The 19,807-nt window shown below is 41.9% G+C and overlaps 1 protein-coding gene and 1 pseudogene across 1 annotated transcript in view; both read right to left on the bottom strand.

The window, feature by feature from the left end:
- The window catches only part of LOC124798754, a 557,216-nt gene that overhangs the window by 57,346 nt on the left and 480,063 nt on the right, over positions 1–19,807 (bottom strand). The gene's annotated exons all lie outside the window — the stretch shown is intronic.
- LOC124799793 lies at positions 7,702–7,819 on the bottom strand (annotated as a pseudogene).

Genomic DNA, 19,807 nt, shown 5'->3' with positions numbered 1-19,807 from the left:
AACTCAAGAGACAACGCCGCTACATCAATTCACTTTCTACATTTGTGAAGCACTTTCTAGTGATAGTCATCACGAAGTTTTGTGGTTTTTCTTATCATGGAAGCGAATGTGATCTTCATCTGTGCCTCATGGCTACACATTTAACGTACTTCCACAACACCATGTAACCAGTAAGTGTAAAAGTTGTTTGTAAGTCAGTGATTTGTTTATCCTCTTGCCATGTAACTTTATTTTGACATGTGTATGTTAACCATTGTAAGTGTTAGTCATTCATCCTTCTGAAGAAGACGTTTTTAAAGTTATCGAAACCCAGCTCAACGGGTTTTCAATAGACCTTGTACTATTGCAACTGATTTGGTTTCCTACACGAGGAGTACATTACAGTTGCCGCTTCAAGCCATGTTCAAGATTTTAAAACACGATACAAATTTAAAGCGTAAGTGAATGACATGCACAGCAAATTACTACCACAATATTAAATTCTAGGAGAACAGCAGATTTTTAAAGTCTTTTCTTTTTGCATATCGAGTTCACTAGAGTAATTGCAAATAACGTTTCCACATCAAAAGAAATGGCACTCTGTAGTTAAAGGTGCATTCTATTTATTTATGCATGAATCTGGCACAGTTCAACAATATTTATGCAGTGTTATGAGCTAAAATCTACATTTCGTCAGAATAAAGCAATGGCTACTTTCTTTTAGATGCTGAAATTTTTTGTTAAAAGGTAATGTAGTAACCATTTTTTTAAAATCATGTCATCTCGTTCGCATACATGACGATTTTATTCTTTTAACAAATCAAATGTCTCTGAGCACTATGGGACTTAACATCTGAGGTCATCAGTCCCCTGGAACTTAGAACTACTTAAACCTAACTAACCTAATGACATCACACACATCCATGCCCGAGGCAGGATTCGAACCTGCGACCGTGGCGGTCACGCGGTTCCAGACTGAAGCACCTAGAACCGCACGGCCACAGCGGCCAGCTCTTTTAACACCAAAACGCATACATTTTTTTTCTGTTTCCTCGTTAGCCTCGAAGCCCAGCTCTGTATGCCAAAAGGTGTGAAGGTTTCTCATAGTTAGTATTTCTTTTTACTGTTCATAATGTCGCTGAACCTGGTGCCTAGTAACACATTTGTCCATATCGTCTACGGGATTCTTATCGTGTGTAATTTGCTTTTAGATACTTGAATCCCACTTTGCGCAGCATTTTTCCCTTCTGCTGTAATTTGCACTCTATCAACCGCCACAACTTAAACAAAATTTCGAACCCTGACACTTGCCAGACTTATCAATGGTTATTGTAAGAGTAGTGCATCTGCGAGGTGGAGATCTTTGTGGGGCACGAGAACCTTATGATGTCCGCAGCTTGCAGACTGCAGGGCGAAGCCTAAAAAGAACGAGTAATTGGCAAGGCGTGATTATGGGTAACCGATGTCCGGGGAAATTCGGCTTTGCTCCCCCGCTCCACCTCCCTGCCGACGTCACCCCAGTTTTTCGTTGAATCCTCCATCCACCTCTCGTCCCATTCCCGCTAGTTAGGCTGCAATTATTTGAGTGCATCAGTAACGCAAAAGAGTATTGTACGCAAAAGTAATTTAAAGTCTTGAATAAAAATTAAAACTGACCAACGTTGTTCTTATGAAGCTCCCACACGACAGAAAAATAATCTTACTTTTTTGTAACTGAAAAGCTCTCCACATCACTACAGGGTTATTACAAATGATTGAAGCGATTTCACAGCTCTACAATAACTTTATTATTTGAGATATTTTCACAATGATTTGCACACACATACAAAAACTCAAAAAGTTTTTTTAGGCATTCACAAATGTTCGATATGTGCCCCTTTAGTGATTCGGCAGACATCAAGCCGATAATCAAGTTCCTCCCACACTCGGCGCAGCATGTTCCCATCAATGAGTTCGAAAGCATCCTTGATGCGAGCTCGCAGTTCTGGCACGTTTCTTGGTAGAGGAGGTTTAAACACTGAATCTTTCACATAACCCCACAGAAAGAAATCGCATGGGGTTAAGTCGGGAGAGCGTGGAGTCCATGACATGAATTGCTTATCATGATCTCCACCACGACCGATCCATCGGTTTTCCAATCTCCTGTTTAAGAAATGCCGAACATCATGATGGAAGTGCGGTGGAGCACCATCCTGTGGTACGTTTAGCTCCCTGCTTGCTTTATTCGTCGACTTCCGCGGGCTACGCGTGAAACTTGCCCGCACGCGTCCAACCGTTTCTTCGCTCACTGCAGGCCGACCCGTTGATTTCCCCTTACAGAGGCATCCAGACGCTTTAAATTGCGCATACCATCGCCGAATGGAGTTAGCAGTTGGTGGATCTTTGTTGAACTTTGTCCCGAAGTGTCGTTGCACTGTTATGACTGACTGATGTGAGTGCATTTCAAGAACGACATATGCTTTCTCGGCTCCTGTCGCCATTTTGTCTCACTGCGCTCTCGAGCGCTCTGGCGGCAGAAACCTGAAGTGCGGCTTCAGCCGAACAAAACTTTATGAGTTTTTCTACGTATCTGTAGTGTGTCGTGACCATATGTCAATGAATGGAGCTACAGTGAATTTATGAAATCGCTTCAATCATTTGTAATAGCCCTGTACTTTCACAATGTAAAATGATCACTGAATGTGACTACACTGCTGCGAATGCTACAATTACATTTGCTTTAACAAAAAGAAAATAATAATTGTTAAACCTTTGCCCATTTTTGAACTCCCAGATGTCTGACTTAATCAAAATAATAGTTTTCATGCATTTTCTGCAGCAAGTTGCCCAATTATTCTGTCTGGATTACGTTTTTCTTTCCCCTCCATTTCTGTAGTAAGAAGAGCAAGTTTACTGAGGCAGCTTTGTCCTACAGAAGTTATGAGACATGAAACTAGGAGCTTAAGTTTGCTACGGGACCTCTCACAGCAGGAATTGAGACAGCAACTATCAGCTTCTCTTATGTTCTGGAAGACACTTTCGTCACCGTATCTTAATTAACTGCAAGAGTTCTTTTGTTCTACATAGTGCGATGGAATTGTAGCTCAAGAGCAACATCCTGTAGTACAAAAATTCTCCATACAGTTGTTCATGATCCACAGGACAGTTACAAATTTCGCATTCGGCCTTCAGGTCCTGTACCGTAGCACAACCCTCGAGAAGAAACCCCGACTTTTCGTAGGTTTCATTCGGTGAGTAGACCCTTACGTTCATTTCCCCACATTCTCTCCTACTTTTTCCCGTCCTCCATCGTCTTACTTCTTCCAATTTTCTTTTGCCCGTCCTCGGGCAGTCGCCCCTGCTGTATTACCGCAGTTACGCCATTGCTAACACGACTACTACTCAGAATGAATACACGGTTTTAAGGCTTTTTAGCATTTATTACACTACTGGCCATTAAAAGTGCTACACCAAGAAGACATGGATATGATAAACGGGTATTCATTGGACAAATATATTATACTAGAACTGACATGTGATTACATTTGCACGCAATTTGGGTGCATAGATCCTGAGAAATCAGGACCCAGAACAACCACCTCTGGCCGTAATAATGGCCTTGACACGCCTGGGCATTGAGTCAAACATAGTTTGGATGGCGCGTACAGGTACAGCTGCCCATGCAGCTTCAACACGATACCACAGTTCATCAAGAGTAGTGACTGGCCTATTGTGACGAGCCAGTTGCTCGGCCACAACTGACCAGACGTTTTCAGTTGGTGAGAGATCTGAAGAATGTGCTGGCCAGGGAGGCAGTCAAACATTTTCTGTATCCAGAAAGGCCCGTACAGGACCTGCAGAATGCGGTCGTGCATTATCCTGCTGAAATATAGGGTTTCGCAGGGATCGAATGAATGGTAGACCCACGGGTCGTGACACATCTGAAATGTAACGTCCACTATTCAAAGTGCCGTCAATGCGAACAAGAGCTGACCGAGACGAGTAACCAATGTTGGCACCCCATACCATCACGCCGGGTGATACGCCAGTATGGCGATGACGAATACACGCTTCCAATGTGCGTTCACCGCGATGTTGCCAAACACGGATGCGACCATCATGATGCTGTAAACAGAACTTGCATTCATGCGAAAATATGACGTTTTGCGATTCGTGCACCCAGGTTCGCCGTTGAGTACACCATCGCAGGCGCTCGTGTCTGTGATGCAGCGTCAAGGGTAACCGCAGCCATGGTCTCCGAGCTGATAGTCCATGCTGCTGCAAACGTCATCGAACTGTTCGTGCAGATGGTTGTTGTCTTGCAAACGTCCCCATCTGTTGACTCTGGGATCGAGACGTGGCTGCACGATCCGTTACAGCCATGCGGATAAGATGCCTGTCATCTCGACTGCTAGTGATACGAGGCCGTTGGGATCCAGGACGGGGTTCCGTATTACCCTCCTGAACCCACCGATTCCATATTCTGCTAACAGTCATTGGATCTCTACGAACGCGAGCAGCAATGTCGCGATACGATAAACCGCAATATCGATAGGCTACAATCCGACCTTTATCAAAGTCGGAAACGTGATGGTACGCATTTCTCCTCCTTACACGAGGCATCACAACAACGTTTCTCCAGGCAACGCCGGTCAACTGCTGTGTGTGTATGCGAAATCGGTTGGAAACTTTCCTCATGTCAGCACGTTGTAGATGTCGCCACCGGCGCCAACCTTGTGTGAATGCTCTGAAAAGCTAATCATTTGCATATTACAGCATCTTCTCCCTGTCGGTTAAATTTCACGCCTGTAACATGTCATCTTCGTGGTGTGGCAATTTTAATGGCCAGTGGTGTGTTACATGTCCGCTACCTGGGTAGGTGGTCCTCTGAACTCCTCTGGAAGTTATTCGTCAGCTGCAGGAAACGACCCGCTCGGCGCCAGAAGAGAAGCACGGGAGCAGACTGTGACGCAGGAGAGTGCGCGGCTTCCCGCGCATGCGCACAGCGCTGGTGCGAGCCGCGAGCTGAGATGACGTTTTAATCGCCGCAGTGCGTGCCGCGGCTGCTGCAGGCAGCTGTCACACACAGCGGGACAATCGCTGCAGCCACTTCTCTCTGCGATCTTAATATTTCATTTCTGTCGCTTCATCCCTCACGACACTGTCTCTAGGGACTACCTGTCAGCGATACAACAAAGTACAGGATGTTCTGCTCGCAACTTCACTGAGAACACTTGTTATACGCATTACACTCCAAGTACGATACTAATGCATGCTACAACATTCTACAGGGTATACCAAAAGGAAAAAAAGAAAATAATAAAGCGACAACGCTTACAAAGGTAACTCCCCATCGCAACACCCTTCAGATTTCTCAGTTCAATAAACTTTACTAACATCCGTGTACTTTAGGCTATTTTATTTTGGCCAGCCGCGGTGGTCTCGCGGTTCTAGGCGCTCAGTCCGGAACTGCGCAACCGCTACGCTCGCAGGTTCGAATCCTGCCTCGGGCATGGATGTGTGTGATGTCCTTAGGTTAGTTAGGTTTAAGTAGTTCTAAGTTCTAGGGGACTGATGACCACAGCTGTTAAGTCCCATAGTGCTCAGAGCCATTTTATTTTATTTTATATCGAACGCTACCGGTTTCGGCAATTCATTTTGCCATCTTCAGGTCCCATACGTTTTTTTCGTATCAACAAGTTTATCAAAAATGTACAAATGTGTGCGACATCTTATGGGACTTAACTGCTAAGGTCATCAGTCCCTAAGCTTACACACTACTTAACCTAAATTATCCTAAGGAGAAACACACACACACCCATGCCCGAGGGAGGACTCGAACCTCCTCCGGGACCAGCTGCACAGTCCATGACTGCAGCGCCTAAGACCGCTCGGGTAACCCCCGCGGCATACACCTCTCACAGAAACAAAAACAGCAAATAAGCGGATGTGAACTTTGTTACAACGACGGAATCCAAGAGTCCAAAGTACCAAAACGGAACGCAAGAGGCATAACATGTGGTACTTGTGTAAAACAAATAGGAGGCACGTACGTCTGGATGTCACTTCCTTACACGTTGCTGTTTCAAACGGACAATACACAACGATACAGACACTAATTTGAATATAGCGAACAGACACATCAGTGACCGGACGGACAGTTCAAATTTTTGTGGAAATGGGACATGAGGGAGATTTGAATCCGGACCTCCTCCTTCACACGCCAACACCGTAAGCACACGACCACGACGCCATGATCAGTCAAAGTACTCGATGTTGCACACGTTGTACCGTTCGCTGTTTTTTTTTTTTTTTTTTTTTGCTTGTTTTCCACAGTTCAGTACACGTTTTTCCTGTTTTCATACTTCAATCTGAAACATTCTCTTAGAAAAATTAAGAATGACAATGCTGGTAAACCTCTAACGTTATTTGATTTTCAAACAGCTGAGCAAAACTGAACGTAGTCAGACATTTCTCTCTTTACTTATTCTGATCAACACTAAACTGACACACAATATTTTTTTTTAGCGCAACGCAATCTGACTTTCAATAATCCCTACAAAAGAATACCCCTAACTAACAATAACCTATACCTCTCATGAATCACTTATCTCACAAAAATCATCGTTACTCGAACTACTGCAATACAGCGAGCGCCAATGCTGCCAGGTACATGAAAGATTCTAACTATTGAATTCACTAACTACTGATAGGCATAGTTAGAAAATGAAAGATTTTGATAGAGAATAAACAATGTATTTACCTTAATAGTGTTCATCAAATATATATCAGTTCGTGACATCCAGTCTTACAAATTTCCTTTTTCTGACGGACACGGGTCCAGATCGTCCGCTCTCAAAATTCTGCCATCTCTCTCCCCACATCCACCACTGCTAGCGGCTCACCTCCAACTGCACTACGCTACGCGCTGTTCACATGCAACTGCCCAACACTACAATAGCGAATATTCCAAAAATGCAAACCAGCCACAGATTGTACACAGCACAGTCAGTGATTTTCATACAGAGCGCTACGTGGCGTTACCAACATAAAAACCTAAACAGCCTACTTACAAATTGTGTTCAGTTTTTGACGGACTATCCAATGGGCCATCTTACCATTAAATCTGAGGGGGGGGGGGGGGGGGGGGGGCGGTGCGAAGAGGAGTTTCCCTTGTTATTATGTGTTGCAGGACGGCACACTGATGGGTTTTCGAGAAGGAAACCATATCCAGAAACGCATGGCTTGGGCCCTGGAGACTGCCAAAGTGTGAGATGGATGTGTGTTCCACATCGCATCAATAAATCCAACATGAGTAGCGCATCACGTTGTCAACATACAAACTGACTTCCAACTGCGTACCTCCTGCGTCAATGCAGAGCCTACATCATCAGTGCTGACCCTCACGCCCATGAGTTATTACCAGCGGTTGAGTTTGAAGTATTTCAACCGCTCCGTGGACTCGAGCAATAAGGTCCTCTGCTGACGTTACAGGTGTGCCATATACCATACTCTTCATACTAAAAAAAACTAAACTCCTCCCGCACAGGCCATGAAGGCCCAAGGGTACCGACTGGCCGCCGTGTCATCCTCAGACCACAGGCGTCACTGGATGCGGATACGGAGGGACAGGTGTTCAGCACACCGCTCTCCCTGCTGTATGTCAGTTTACGAGATGGGAGCCGCTACTTCTCAATCAAGTGGCTCCTCAGTTTGCCTCACAAGGGCTGAGTGCACCCCGCTTGCCAACAGCGCTCGGCAGACCGGATGGTCACCCATCCATGTATTAGCCTAGCCCGACAGCACTTAACTCCGGTGATCTGACGGGAACCGGTGTTACCACTGCGGCAAGGCCGTTGGCATTCTTCACATTACCCCACAGAAAATAGCCGAGAGGTGTTAGAACTGGCGACCATGTTGTTCTTGGAACTGGTCCACCTTTGCCAATCCATCGACTGAAATACGTGACGTTGAGGTGATTCTGCACATCGAAATCAACGTGTGCTGGAGCTCCGTCGTGCTGCAGCCACAGGTGCATCTTAACTTGCAGTGACACTACGTCCAATGGGGTACGTAAAACATCTCCAATAAATGTGAAGCAGAGCGGTCCTGTTAGTATGTTTGACAGTAGATATGACCCAATGATATCGTCACCAATTATCCCAGGCCGACACTCTCGTGGTGATTTTAAATCATCTGAGGAGGCGTATTTTCGTCTGCCCAAACATGCATGTTGTGCATATTTAATATCCCGTCTCTAGTAAATGTGCATTCAGCTGTGAATAGCATGAGGGTCGGGAATTGTGGCTGGAGTATGCAGTGTCGTAAATACCACTGCACAAACTACTGAGTGATCAAAAAGTCAGTATACATTTGAAAACTGAATAAATCACGGAATAATGTAGATCGAGAGGTACAAATTGACACACAAGCGTGTAATGGTATGGGGTTTTATTAGAACCAAAAAAATACAAAAGTTCAAAAAATGTCGGACAGATGGCGCTTCATCTGATCAGAATAGCAATAATTAGCATAACAAAGTAAGACAAAGCAAAGATGATGTTCTTTACAGGAAATGCTCAATATGTACACCATCATTCCTCAACAATAGCTGTAGTCGAGGAATAATGTTGTGAACAGTACTGTAAAGCATGTCCGGTGTTATGGTGAGGCGTTGGCGTCGCATGTTGTCTTTCAGCATCCCTAGAGATGTCGGTCGATCACGATACACTAGCGACTTCAGATAACCCCAAAGTCAATAATCGCACGGACTGAGGTCTGGGGACCTGGGAGGCCAAGCATGACGTATTCATGTTTTACAAGGGAGGGTATTTTTAACTTGCACAATCTTCCCTGTGGTAGAACCAAATGTTGCCAGGTGAGATTTTCAGGAAACATTTGGTACCCTGTGTTGCAAATTACCTGTCCGCACCATACATGTTACCAGACAGTTTGAAAGGTTCACAGAAGTTGACCGTCTTTCCTGAAATACCGGAGAAGGTTCCCCTGCAATGGCGCGTCTAAATTTCGCATCAGTCGAGGCCTATGCTGTACCCCACAGGCTGTGAACCACCACGATAGTGCCTCACCGTACTTCGATCAGTTGGCTAAAGCATATTTCACAGACATCTTCAGGTAGACAAGTTGGAAGTGAACCCCTGTTCACTCCGCTGACCTCACCATTCCATACTTTTTCTTTGTAGGTACGTAATGGCCCTCACACGCGCCACACTGGTAGGAACTGGAGACAGACTTATCAAACGCGTCTTTACAGTGTTTGCTACCACGAGAGCTGAGCATGAAATCGTACAGAGACTGAGACAAAACAGAGTTTGACGCTGCACGATTTGTAACCGAGTTGGTGGTCGTCGTTTTCCACATACATTGTAAAGTATTATTCCTTCCCAAAGCTGTGGCGGCAACCTATCGCATAGGTGGAATCCTTCGGAAGAATGGTTTCAGAAATTTGTTTAACAGTCAACGCAAGATAAAAGACTTCTCCCGACCTACAATGGACGTTCCTGATCGCCTCCACTCTGCCGGAGTCTATAAAGTGAAGTGTAGTTGTGGCGCAGTACATATCGACGAACTGGAAGGATAATACACTGAAGAGTCAAAGAAACTGGTACACCTGCCTAATATCGTGTAGGGCCTCACTGAGCACGCAGAAGTGCTGCAACACGACGTGGCATGGATTCGACTAATGTCTGAAGTAGAGCTGGAGGGAACTGGCACCAGGAATAATGCAGGGACGTCCTGAATCTGTAAGAGGGAGAGGGGATGTCGTCTGAACAGCACATTGCAAGTCATCCCAGATATGCTCAATAATGTTCATGTCTGGGGTGTTTGGTGGCCAGAAGGGTGTTCGTGGAGCCACCCTGTAGCAATTCCGGTCGTGTGGGGTGCCGCATTATCCTGCTAGAATCGCCTAAGTTCGTCGGAATGCACAATGGACATGAATGGATGCAGGTGATCAGAGAGGATGCTTACGTACGTGTCACCTGTCAGAGTCGTTTCTAGGCATGACAGGGGTCCCATATCACTCTACCTGCACACGCCCCACACCATTACAGAGCCTCCACCAGCTTGAACAGTCCCCTGTTGACATGCAGGGTCCATGGATTCATGAGGTTGTCTCCACACATGTACACGTCGATCCGCTCGACACAATTTGAAACGAGACTCGTCCGACGAGGCAACATGTTTCCAGTCATCAACAGTCCAATGTCGGTTTTGACGGGACCATGCGAGGCGTAAATTTTTGTGTCGTGCAGTCATAAAGGTTACACGAATGCGCCTTCGGCTCCAAAAGCCCATATCGATGACGTTTCGCTGACACTTTTTGATGGTCCAGCACAGAAATCTGCAGCAATTTGCGGAAGCGTTGCACTTCTGTCACGTTCAACGATTCTCCCGCAGGATCCTTTTTCGGCTGCAGCGATGTCGGAGATTTGACGGTTTACTGGATTCCTGATATTCACGGTACACTCTTGAAATCGTCGTACGGGAAAATCCCCACTTCATTGCCATCTCGGAGAAGCTTTGTCCCATCGCTGGTGCGCCGACTATAAACACTACGTTCAAACTCACTTCAGACTTGATAGTCTGCCATTGTATCATCAGTAACCGATGTAAGAACGGCGCCAGACACTTGTTGTACTATATAGGCGTTTCCGACCGCAGCGCCGTATTATGCCTGTTTACATATTTCTGTATTTGAATACGCATGCCTGTACTAGCTTCTTTGGCGCTTCAGTATAGAAGAAAATGTTAAACAGCGTGATGGCCATAGACATTGAAGACAAAGGTAAAATCAGCGGTAGTACAGCAGCAACAAAAACTTGACCAGACTATGTATTTTGAGTGCATTAGCGCGCTAGCCAGAGAAAGTAATATTTATAGAAGGAATGTCCGTAAAGCAGTCGAAATGTACAATGAGCACATTGTCAGTAGCGATGACGGCTAAGGTTTCCGTCTTCGCTGCTTCCCGCTACAACGGAAGTAAACATCCAATGACTGCGAGCGAGGTAGTTAAACAGCTACCGGGGAACAACCGAAGACGAGAAAGTTAAAAAACAACTACCAGGAAACAACCGAAGCGGCACAACAACAACAGTATTTTTGATTCACTCTCTCTGACAGGATCTGCTTTCAGTATTTACTCAACATCCTCCAATAGCAACCGGAAGGTTTTTACCCAGTAAGTTCATTTCTCCGGAAAACGCTGGAAAAAAAACCTTTCATAAAATGGATAGCAAAACAAGAAAAATTGCGTTTGTTCAACGCAGAGCCGCACATCATTATGCTTAGCAAACGAGGCCACGGAATAACTTCAACCAGAAAATGATTGTTACATTATGTTTAACGATTTAGCTACACCGATTATTTGCAATGTTTCACAGACTTCCTAATTACCCTGTAGTCTGAAGAACCTTACTGGCATTTACAATCAAAGAAAAACACTACACAACTGTGGTGTCACCGCCAGACACCACACTTGCTAGGTGGTAGTTTTAAATCGGCCGCGGTCCATTAGTACATGTCGGACCCGCGTGTCGCCACTGTGTGATCGCAGACCGAGCGCCACCACAAGGCAGGTCTCGAGATACGGAATAGCACTCGCCCCAGTTGTACGGACGACGTAGCTAGCGACTATACTGACGAAGCCTTGCTCATTAGCCGAGCCAATAGTTAGAATAGCCTTCAGCTAAGTCAATGGCTACGACCTAGCAAGGCACCATTAGTAACATTGCATGTATCTAAAGAGTCTCACTTGTATCGCCACAATCTCCAGATGTACCAAAAGGGATGGATTAAAGTTAAGTATTACAGAAGCTACGTACTTTTCTTTATAGCAATCATTACGTATCCTGTTTCAGACCTCACGCCCATCTGCGTGAGCGTAGCGCGTGCCTTTCGGCTTCCTCGCATTGTGTCTAGGCTGTCTTGCCTAGACACAACAACAACTATCTCCACAGGAATTTGAGTAACACTAGGCAGAAAGAGAAATAGCTTTCACGGCGAAGAAAATAACACAAAGACGAACTTTTCCGATATTTTGCAGACCTAGGTTGTAAATTGCCGTGCTAAGAAAAATACTGCGAATGATGAGTGCACAGTTCGATTTTAGACCGTGCAAATTAGGAGGCTGTCAAAGTTTTGTCTTGTAAGAACGTAGTATTCACGGCACTATTCTTGGAGAATTTGAGAGTGTGGCTATTATAGTTCCTAAAAAAGTGCATGACACATTTACTTCCCAATTTTTTGGACGAATGCTTCTCAGGTGACGTAATCTCTAAATTGAAATTCCTTGGATGTTAAGCTAAAGCAGCGTTTTTAAGACTGAGATAAACAAATTATTTATTACTTGTTTTATAAGTAAAACCCGCTTTTCCTTGCTGCAACTGAATTTATTTTTCCCAGACGCGTTACGCCTTTTCCTTGCTCTAAGGCATCATCAGTGGGGTCTATAACGATAAAGTGTTGTTATTTTTAGATTATCAAACCGTTCACATCGCGATTTTTTTATGTAAATAAGTAATTACTTAGTTTGTTGTTTTCTCTCATCTGGCCTGGAGATCGCACTACCACTTTATTACCGAAACATAAGTATAATTTTATATTCCGAACTTTTTCACCCTGTGCACCATGTTTCTCCTTCTTTTTTGTGGTGTACTATTAACTTTTGCCACTCGATATACTCGTAGCTATTTCTTCGGACACTGTGCTTTTAACAACGTAAATATTGTAACTTGATTACGTATTTCCTCCTGTTTGGTTTGTTTACCTACATGCTGCCAACCTAACGAACTATATGTTCAAAACCAATTTCTATTCATGATGTTTATATCGTGTGTGTGTGTGCGCGCGCGCGCGCGTGTGTCTGTGTGTGTGTGTGTGTGTGTGTGTGTGTGTGTGTATGAGAGAGAGAGAGAGAGAGAGAGAGAGAGAGAAAGAGAGAGAGAGATAGCGCTTAAGAATGTATATGGTATTTTTTTTAATGTGTTTGTGTTGGTTGGTTGGTTTGGGGAAGGAGACCAGACAGCGAGGTCATCGGTCTCATCGGATTAGGGAAGGACGGGGAAGGAAGTCGGCCGTGCCCTTTGAAAGGAACCATCCCGGCATTTGCCTGAAGCGATTTAGGGAAATCACGGAAAACCTAAATCAGGATGGCCGGACGCGGGGTTGAACCGTCGTCCTCCCGAATGCGAGTCCAGTGTCTAACCACTGCGCCACCTCGCTCGGTAATGTGTTTGTGTGTTGGGGGGGGGGGAGGGGGAAGATTGGTGGTTTGAGTTTTAGAGTGCTGAATATGAATGTACCAGCTATAAGCGAGTGGCTAAAAGCTTTGGTGACAACTGATTTGTCTTTCGTTTCAGTGTTCTGTGCAGGGGTTCATGGATAAGTGAGTATAAAGATGTTCTGTGGTATTATTATTATACTGTGTCATATTATTATATTGAACTCTTTGGGAGCGTTATTCTTTATATTTTATCTATTAGTGTAAACAATGAATTGTATGGCATGTGTACTTAATCGTTCAACAACCTTTTTAAACCATACTTGTGGCTGGTAGCTGTTGTTTATATAAATTATAAACCTTAAGTACAACAGCCACGTTTCTCAACATGTCGACTTTCGACAAAATAGCGTTAAGCTTACCTAGCCAGGTAATGAGAATGTTACATGCGTTCAAAAAATGTAAGATTGATGTAATGAAATCAATTAACAACATAAAATTCAACAAAGATGTCTGTTAGAAAAAGTGACCCCAAATTATGTCAAAGTTAAGGTCAATAGTCAAACAAAAGCTGCTAAGCTTGCTAAAGTAAAATGTGAAACTATTTGGATAAAAACAGAAATCAAATTACAATATAAGAAGAAAGATAAGCTGAATAAATCCATGTACAAGCTGCATTTACAATTAGGAAATAGTCTCACACCTCTACAGTTCATATATGTAACACACCATATTAATCATGCTCTTAGCAGAGAACAACAACAAATCTCTTCTAGGCACAAAAAGAAGTTAAAATCCCTCATTCAACTCAAATTAAAGGAACCACTTAACATTGGTGAACAGCAGAAGCACATATTCCATAACAGAGTGGTAAACACAACAGATATTTCTTTCAATTCCAATGAACTTAATCTCTTAGATAAAGGCTTTAAGCATAATATTGCCCCAAGATTAATTAATAAGAACATAAAAGACCAATAGCAGCTACAAAACTGGCATGTGACACTGCCAAACTTAAGTCTAATGAGAAAAATACGTTGGCATATAAAGCCAACAAACTCATCACTAAACACATGCTTTCAAAAAATAATATAATTAAAAATGGACAAAAAATTCTTAAAGATATCAACGATTAACTTACTGCTAACAAAGTTCTCATGGTAAAGGCTGATAAAGGAAATTCAGTTGTTGTTTTGTATGAATCAGAATACATTGCAAAAACTCTTGAATTTTTTCAGTCCAATAACTTTGAACTAGAATCAGACCCCACAGCAAAATTTCAAGCTAAACTTCGTAAATTGCTCAACAGTTTTGAATCCCTTTTAAATAAATTTGAAATTTGGGACTGCATTACCATGAATCCAACTTCACCAAAACTTCGGTCACAGCCTAAGATCCACAAAGAAAATTCCCCCATACGCCCTGTTGTGAACTCAAGAAACAGCCCAGCATATTACATAAGCAGAAAATTGAAGGGTCTCCTTACCACTTACTACATGTTCGAACATAGTTATACAGTTAAAAACACAGTGGACCTTATAGAACATATCAAAGACATCCACATACCACCAACAGCTAGATTTGCCTCACTAGATATTGTAAACCTATACACTAACTTCCCAGTAGATGAAACAATTAACATAATAAAAAGTAACCTTTTAAAACACAAAAAGATCAATTTACCAGAAATATATGAGTTAATAGAGATCCTCACACTCATTTTGTCTAATAATTACTTCACCTTCAATAATAAAGTCTATAAACAAAATGATGGCCTTGCAATGGGTAGCAGTCTTGCTGGATTATTAGCCGATATTTACATTAACCATCTTGAGCAAAAGTTCTTCTCATCCAATAACCAAATGAACAGTAAAATAATTTACTACAAGAGATACATAGATGACACTCTATTACTTTTTGATGGTAACAGCAGCGAAATTGATGCCTTAGCTGAAGATCTGAGCAAATTGCACAACAACATCAAATTCACAGTGGAGCATGAAATAAATAATAGCATCAATTTTCTGGATCTCAAAATATCAAACATAAATAACAAACACCATTTTGGTATCTTTCGAAAACCAACAACTACAGATGTTACCATCAGTAACACATCCTGCCACCCAAACCAACATAAGATGGCTAATTTCCGGTCAATGCTACATCGTATGCATAAAGTCCCCCTCACCCCTACTGAACAGCACAAAGAAATCAGCATAATCAAATCAATTGCCCAAAATAATGGCTATGATGCTTCAATCATAGACACACTCTCTCAAAAAACAAAAGTAAAAATTGCTAACAATAAGTCTTTGCAACAAGCAACAGCCACAATAACTATGAAAGACAAAAAATCAGTAAAATATGTAGCCCTACCATATATAGGCCCACTCTCATATAAAATTTCCAACTTATTCAAGAAGAAGAATGTCAAAATCAGTGTCCCTACCAATAACAAACTCCAACAAAGAGTCATGCACTCACTCCCACACAATAGCATACCCCATAAAAGATCTGGAATATATAAACTCAAGTGTAACAACTGTCCTAAATTCTACATTGGCCAAACAGGTACAGCTTTTGAAACAAGATTCAAGGAACACCTTGATGCCCTACATCTCAAAAACCTAAGCAAATCTGCTTTTGCCACCCATCTTGCAGAAAACAATCATACAGTTGAGAATATAGAAAACAACCTGCAGATATTACACCTCATAGACAAAGGTTTCACATTGAATCTCCTAGAGGAGATTGAGATTCATACACATAAAAACAGGTTCCCTGATCTCATTTTGAATGAACAAACAGAGTCAGTTAACACCCACTTCCTAAATAACTTTGAAGAAGCTTTCACTTTTTTAAAATAACTTAAGCCTAATATTCCATAAAAAACATTCAGTATACAGGCCCCAAAAACTGCGTATATGTCATTTAAAAATTGCATAATGAAAACACGTGCATTGCATATTATGTCATATATTAGAATTTATCTCCTACTATTGTAACAACTAATTAGTAACACACAGTAATTCTGAACTACAAATAATGTTTGTAATCTTATTGTATGTAATTTTATTCATTCCGTTTTAGATTAATTTCATACAACAGCAAAGAGATATTTTACTGTACCCATATCGACTATACAGCATCTGTAAGTTAACATCGTTATGACTGTAAGCTCTTTGCAAATATTGTTCTCGTTTGTAATGTGAAGCTGGGCCACGTTTTGTAAACGTTATTCGTGTGTGCTGCGCGTGTAATTAAGATGATGAGGTTGGAAGTGACGTCCATTGACTGGAATAGCACTCACATAGTGCATATTGAAAAGTGTATTAAGCTTACGTTCGAAAACATAAACGCACGAATATTTCGTCAGGCAGAACTACACAGCTCGTAAGCACACTAACCTGCAAGTTTACTATTGTTTATAAAAACCATCTCATGAGCAATTAGATTTTGTAAAAGAAGTAAATCTTTCGTAACAATACCATTACCGATATGACAACAAAATATTTCTTTTCTTTCCCAGTGCAGCAAACGAATAACACAAACAAAACTAGGTCCAACTAAGAATGCTTGTAATCTGCCATCTGAAGATGGATTTGTAAAGAAAAATCCGAAACCGGTCATGGTCTGAAGATAATAAACCTTTTTAAACCATACCTGTGGCAGGTAGCTGTTTTTTATATAAATTATAAACCTTAAGGTTTTCCTTTCTGCTTTGGATTTCTGCTTGTGGTAATTTTCTTGCAGGGTTAGGAGATATTTTTTTATTGTTGATTCTAATTATTCTCATGTCTTCTTCTCTAGTGGTTGGTTTGTGATTACGCTCTTTAAGTATTCTGCAAATGTTGAGTGGTTTGTCCCATATTTCCGGCTCCCATGTTTTCTTTGTATCTGACATCGACTGTTCTACCTGTTTGTCCTATGTATCTGCCTTTACAAGTGTTACAGTGTAGTTGATATATACCTGCTTTCTGGTATATGTCACTGTTTTTTGTCAGTTTTGGGGTGTATTTCTGTATAGAATTGTCTGTTGTGTATGCTATGTTTATTACCTTTCTTTTGAAAATGTTGGTGATTTTATGTGTCAGCTGGTGTTCGTATGTCATTGTGCACCATCTTGTGTTTTCTTTAATCTTTTTCTGATTATTCAGTGTAGTTGTTATGGGGCTGCGTGTGTGTTTGATTTTGTTGTGTCTTTGTCTGTAGTTCGGTGATTTCTGCTTTTATTTTACTTTTAATTTTGTTGTTTAGCTTTGTGACTATGTTACTATCGTACCCATTGCTTTGTGCTGTCTGCATTATTATGTCCAGTTTTTCTGGTAGTTTTCTTTGGTTAGTGGCACTGTGTTGAGTTTGTGGAGCATGTGTCGAAGTGCTGCTTGCTTTTGTCAGTGTGGTTGGTTTGAAGATTGGCGAAAATGTCTGTTGCTATGGGTTTACAGTAAATTTCAAACATATGCTTACTGTTTTGTTTATTGATTGTTCTATCCAGAAAGTTAATTTGGTTATTCTGTTCTCTTTCAATTGTGAATTTTATACTTTTATGTGCCTTGTTGATGTCAGTATGTAGCTTTTCAGTTTTTGTTTCTAGTTCATCTATTAAGCAAAGGATATCATCCAGATACCTGAATCAACATAATATTTTGTATTCTTTTGTTACTGCTTTTGTGAAAATGGTCTGTTCAATGCGGATTACAAAACTATTTGCTAAGGCTCCTGAAACTGGGGACCCCACTGGTAGTCCATTTTCTTGTAAATAAAATTCATTGTTGAGGGAGTAATTTTGTTCTTTTATGAGCTTTATTAATGTGTGTATTTTCTTAATCTGTTCATTAGGGAGCTGACTATAAGTTTTCAGATTTTTATCTATGATTTCTATTATTTCTGGTACTGGTAAGTTGGAGTACATGCTTTCTATATCAAATGAGGGGAGTCTGTGTGTCTGGGATATTTATATCTTTTATTTGCTGTATTAGCAGTGTAGTGTTTGTAATGGTTCTGTCTTCCTGTACTTTGAAATTTTCAGACAGTAATTTTAACATGTATCCTGCAGGATTGTAATTGGGGGACTTTCTGAAATCCAGTATTGGTCTAACAAGAAGATTTGGTTTGTGGATCTTTGGTTGCCGCTGGAGGACAGGTGCAGTGGGATTAATCTGTGTCAACTTTCTTTTCTCAGTGTTATCCAGTACGATGTCTATATTTTTCAGAGTGTTTTTCACGTTTGCTTGGAGTCTGTTTGTTGGGTCTGAGTTGAATTTTGTAATGCTATTTTGTGAGATGAATTTTTGTGTTTTTTCAGTGTGTTGTTCTTTGTCCACCAGTACCGCCGTCTTCCCCTTGTCTGGTTTTGAAATGATAACATTTTCATTTTGAAATTTTCTCCTATGTTTTCTGAGTGTTGCAGATTCTGCGTTTTTGTGTAGTTGTGTTTTTATACTGGTTATTATATTATGGATTTCTTTTTTTACTATTTCTCTAGTTAGTCCAATGTTGACACTGCTGTTTTCATTCCTATCTTCCCTTGTCGAAACACCTTCTACTTCTATAATTAGATTTTCCATGTAATCGGCATCTATTTCTGAATTACCATTGTATTTTAATCCTTCTCCACCACCTGTCTTTCTTTACTATTTAACTGTGTGTCTGTAAGGTCCACTAATGTTGGGTAGAATTTGTGTGTGTGTTTTTTCTTGGTTGTGTGTAAACGTATTGTGTTGTGACTGGAGTTTTATGAGTTGTTTGATCTCTCTTCTATGAATTGTTTCCTTTCTTTGTGCAGGAGTTTTTGTATGCTTTTCGACCTTGTTGACCAGATGGGCGGAAACTGTGGAAACTGGAAATTTGTGGTAAGTTCCCATCGGACCAAAATGCTGACGTCTTCGGTCCCTACGCTTACACAACACTTAACCTAACTTAAACTAACATACGCTAAGGACAACGCACACACTCATGCCCGAGGGAGGACTCGAGCCTCCTACGGGAGGAGCCGCGCGAACTGTGGCAAGGCGCCTCATACCGCGCGGCTACCCCGCCCAGCGGCGAAAACTGTCATATTGTTAATAGTGTGTGCAAAATTGAAAAGGCGAAACGCGTCTGGGAAAAATAAATTAAGCTGCAGCAAAAAAGGTAGTTTTATTTACAAAACAATTATTTGCGGAGGATGGCCATGCAAACAAACTTTTTAAATTATTTATTACACTGCTGGCCACCGTAAATGCAACACCCTGAAGGAAGCATCCGAATGAAGTGAAATTTACACCATGGGTTTGCAGCGATGAGATATACAACTGATTAGAATTTCAGCGCAGACGCACATCACGCGCGCCTGTGGCGCCACCTCATAGCGCCATTTAAGGCTTGGCGATTTCGACGAGTGTACGTTCGGCACGTGTGTTTACCTTGTGGTTGTTTCACAAAACGATCAGTTATGCCTCGTAGACAACAGCGAACATCGTTTGATCAAGTAACCGAGTTCGACAGAGGAAGGATAGTGGCTTACCGAGATTGTGGATTATCATACAGAGAAATCGCTAGTTGTGTTGGACGAAACCGAACAACTGTAATGCGGATATGTGACCGTTGGATGCAGGAGGGTACGAC

The sequence above is a fragment of the Schistocerca piceifrons genome, chromosome 5 (genome assembly GCF_021461385.2).
Source record: "Schistocerca piceifrons isolate TAMUIC-IGC-003096 chromosome 5, iqSchPice1.1, whole genome shotgun sequence".
In the NCBI taxonomy this organism is placed as follows: domain Eukaryota; kingdom Metazoa; phylum Arthropoda; class Insecta; order Orthoptera; family Acrididae; genus Schistocerca; species Schistocerca piceifrons.
This window is presented reverse-complemented; position numbering and strand designations above follow the sequence as displayed.